Raw genomic sequence first — 4,477 nt, forward strand, 5'->3', positions numbered from 1 at the left:
AAGTTTGGCTTTTTACATTTTCTTTTCTAATTTGTATATATTTTTTTTATAAAATAGGTATTTTCCTTGTGGTGTTTGCAGAGATCTTGAACAGTTTATGTTTTTTGTAACAATAGCTAGTATCTTTTACTATACAAATGTCGCCCTCAATTTTTTACATTTTATATGTATATACACACCGAGTTTTACACAGTTCTTTTAGCAAGTTTTTTCTAAGGTTATATTATTTCATTTGTTTCCACAAATGATTTTTTTTTCAAAAAAAGAATTAATTTGTTAACTTCCTAAAAACCCATCAAATTAAAAGAAATTATGTTAATTGTAATATTAATAAAGATATGTAGATTGCTTATTGGATGCCATGCTACAGAGCGCAATTTAGAAATTGAAATATTACAAAAGAACATAAATTTTGATGTGTGAATGAAATGATATTGGCGGTACTTAGAGATATATTAGAGATAATTTATGATAAGTCTTCCTCTAATCAGGTGTGAGGAAGACTTTATTCTTTTAAAACAATGAGCAAATTAAAAGAAAGAAAATGAATCCTAGTTTGCTAAAAGACAAAAAAATATTATATTAAAATATGCATTTTCATATTTTTTTAATTTTTTTCTTATATTAAAAAAATGAGAACTTCCTCATTAAAAAATTATTCAATTTATAATAAACTGAAAATTCATCTTGACTAAATTTCATTTTCCTTATATTTTCATTGCTACTAATCTCCCATCAAGAATTACAAAAAAAGGGTCCATCATTGTCTTTCTCACCAATGGATCGAGTCGTCGGTTATCTTTGACTCCTAGGGGCCTGTTTGTTATTGAGGTACTGCTCCTGTAGAAAAAAGTAATAATTATGAAATAAAGATTAATAGTATGTAATAAATATAATTTTTACAAAATTAGTAAAAATATAATAAATTTTTTATCATACAAGTGTAAAATTAAATTAACTTTACTTATAAGTTATAATAACTAGTGTTTACTAAATACTTTAATGTTTTCCAAACTCAATCTCAAACAGGACCTAACTTAGATCTATTGCATACTTGTACTTGAAAGAAGTCAAATGCTACTACTATAGGCAAATAGGTTCATTGCCTATCCCACTAAGATTTCTTCGTATGAAGAAATTTTAGAATACATCAAATGTAATTCAACCAACTAATGTATGTATGATATGTGTATTTTGATTTAATGTAACCACCGCTTATATGATAATTTTTTAAAATAAATGCACACATATCATAGTATAATTTATTTGTTATATGAATGACATGATAGTTCTGATATATTCAAGAATTTCTCATGTCATATGATAAAACCGTAGGTCATAATGTGAAATTTATTTTTTTTTTTTAAATAAAATTAAGTTGGCTCAATATAGGACTCACCAATAAAATTTTGAGGCCATTTTTAGTATTAAAAAAATAGAATTATATTGAAAATAAGAAGTTTAGAATTTGAATGTAGCTTACATAGGTAGGGGAAATTAAATTTTCATTAGAATTACTAATAAAATTTTAGTGGATTCTAATAATTACAGAAAACATGCTGAAGAAGGTTAATTTGGAAAGAGATCAAAACAGGTTATACGGAATAAAGAAATTGATTTTGAGAATGACTGATTTATAATTCGTGTCAGCGCGGATCCGTTGATCGGGCAAACGATTCTGTCATTGCATAAAGCGATAGTGGGTGGCAAACGTTAATCTGTCATTTACAAATTAATTGCAGAAATTTGGTCAATGGGGGAGCAAACGTTTCTTGCTTATACAGTACTTGCATGCGAAGCTACGTCTAGAGCAGGAGTGGCGGTACTTGCCTTGCCGCCTCGAAATAATCCAAAAAAGTAAAAAAGTATATGGGAAGTTTAATGTATCATTTAAATTTTATGTCGGCCCTCTTACTTTAACATAATTTTGTAACAATATATAAAATTTTATGGTTTATCAATTATAGCTCCCTCTTTCGGTCACTTTAACTTTACAGATTTCTTGTTATATCCAGTCAAGTTTGTGGTTTCTTCATTATGGTCCCCATCAAACTAAAATCATGGTTCCACCATTGGTCCGGGGTACATGTACAACAAGTGAAAATAATATAAGAATGCTAGCCTTTTCATATGTAAAATTTGATGGCTTTGTACTAATGACAATTTCATTTTCTCAGTTTTGTACTAAAAAATTTCTGGATATCTCATGTTGCTGCTATTGTGGGTATGATAGTGTAAGACACAACTAAGCCGTTGATTGAGCTCATAGAGTAAGCTTGTGTATTTTTCTACTAGCCAAAATCTTCTACTACATTGCATTAGCAGCTGACAAACAAGTCTCAACGTAATCAAGCAATTTCTTCGCAATTTTGGGACCTTATTGCTGTTTTCTCTGGATCTCTTTCTGCAATCGCATTGGTCTCCACATTTTTCACACATTCAATTTATGAAATCATTTATACATTGCATAGATTTGCACTGCTATTGATTTGGGCTGCTCTTATCATTGTTGTGTGTAAGTGTGGCACCATGTTGATAGATGCTTGTCGTTGGGTTTACCATGAAAAATTGGAGGCCATTTTCTTTTTAGCAAAATCTCAAATTGGATTCAACCTAATAATAATAACATCTCTTCGACAAAGCTGCAGCAATGACCGACAGTTTAAGACATGATATACATACATACATACATATACATACATACATACATATACATATATATGTATGTATGTATGTATATATATGTATGTATATATATATATAGTAGTTTTCTAGTTTGGGATCTTAAAGTACGAGAAAAGTTTGGAAAAATTTTAAAATTGAGGGGTTTTAAAAGTTTAAAACTTAAAGCATTTAAACTGCACAGTTTATGCATTTTTTCGGACATTCCCGCACTCTAAAAATTTAGATTGGAACGTTTACATATATATATATATATATATATATATATGTAAAGGGGATGTAAATAATTAATGAGAATGAAAAATTAATAGCAGTGATTTGGATTCATTTGCGGAATCTTTTCATTTTTATTTCAAAGGTTCTGTGACGTTGAAACGGGCCTGCAAAATGTGGTTTTAATTATGAATAATTTTCTTCAATCTAGCATAATGATTTGGCGATGTAGTTTCTTATGCCCTTACTTCTCAAGCACATGTATTTTTCATAGAAATGGCGTTTTGGATCAGTCTTGTAAATTTAAATTTAAATTTTAAGGCCACTATGTAAGAAAAAATATTATTCTATGTTGGAATAGTGTCAAAAGAATAAGGATAAGAGTGCTGTTTGAAAAAATTAAATTAGGAGAGAATTCATAAATAATTGGACATGACAGTTTGTCCCTTAAAAGTAATAAATTATGTGTAAATAGCGATGTTAAAAAAGTAAATTCTTAATCATGAAGAAATCAAAGAGAGTATATGTCCAAAACTCCAAATAGAGATGTTGAAAAATCAAGTTCTTCATCAAGAAGAAAATTAAATAAGTAAATTAAACTCGAAATAATATTGTTAATAATAATAATTTGTTATTGATCAAATCTAACAGATTCATTTTCTTTAAAACAATAAGCAGAAATTAAATTTCTTTGTCCCCATCTATTTGAGAGGAATCATAGCAAAGATGAAATAAAGACAATAAATCATTAAGAGTTACTATCTTAATCTTTGCTAATCAAATAAAAGTTTGATTGTGAATGAATATTAAAATTGTTTGAGTCAATCTTTGTAAAACAATCAAATTTTCATTAATTATAATTGCAATATTTCCCTTTTTTATATTTACAATTTTTGTGTAAATTAAATCTTTGTGCCCATTAATAAAAGAAAAAAGAAATTTATCTTTGCTTATTGTTCTCAAAAATTTTGGACCGTCCATAATTATCAAACCACTTTAGAAGCATTACACACACAACTGGGTCCAGTTTTTTCTTTAAGGAAAAAGAAAGAAAAAGTGAATGACTGATTAGATCAGAAAGAAGGGTTCAAAGTATTCTAAAAGAAATCCTTTTTCTTTTTAACCTTTCTGCCAAAGAAAGTGTCACCATTTTTTTCCGTACTCTCTTTTTCCCTTTATTTATAATTCTCCCTTAGCCGAGGCCTTATGGGAAAAAAATTACCATTTTTTCTTTTCTTTTCTTTTCTTTTCTGCTATTCTTTTCTGTGTATCGCGAAACAGAGAAAGCTCCCATGAGGTTGCGGTAAAGCCGGAGGCATGCAACACTACCGCAGGATCCTCTTCGACAAAATACCAACCGGGGTAGTTTGGTAAATCCGGTATGAGTTCCTCAACAAATTCCACTGACTCATATCGTCAACATCAACAGAGAATTCTGCTGAGAAGAAGATCAAGGAGGCTAGTGGCGCTGTTCTGCTTACTGCTTAGGTTATTTTGGTAACTTTACCTGGTTTATAAGGCATTTTATTTTGTTGTGGGATCTTTTTTTAGATTTATTTAAATCAAAATGATTTTTTTTTTG

This window comes from Citrus clementina, unplaced genomic scaffold (assembly GCF_000493195.1).
Source record: "Citrus clementina cultivar Clemenules unplaced genomic scaffold, Citrus_clementina_v1.0 scaffold_5, whole genome shotgun sequence".
Lineage (NCBI taxonomy): Eukaryota > Viridiplantae > Streptophyta > Magnoliopsida > Sapindales > Rutaceae > Citrus > Citrus x clementina.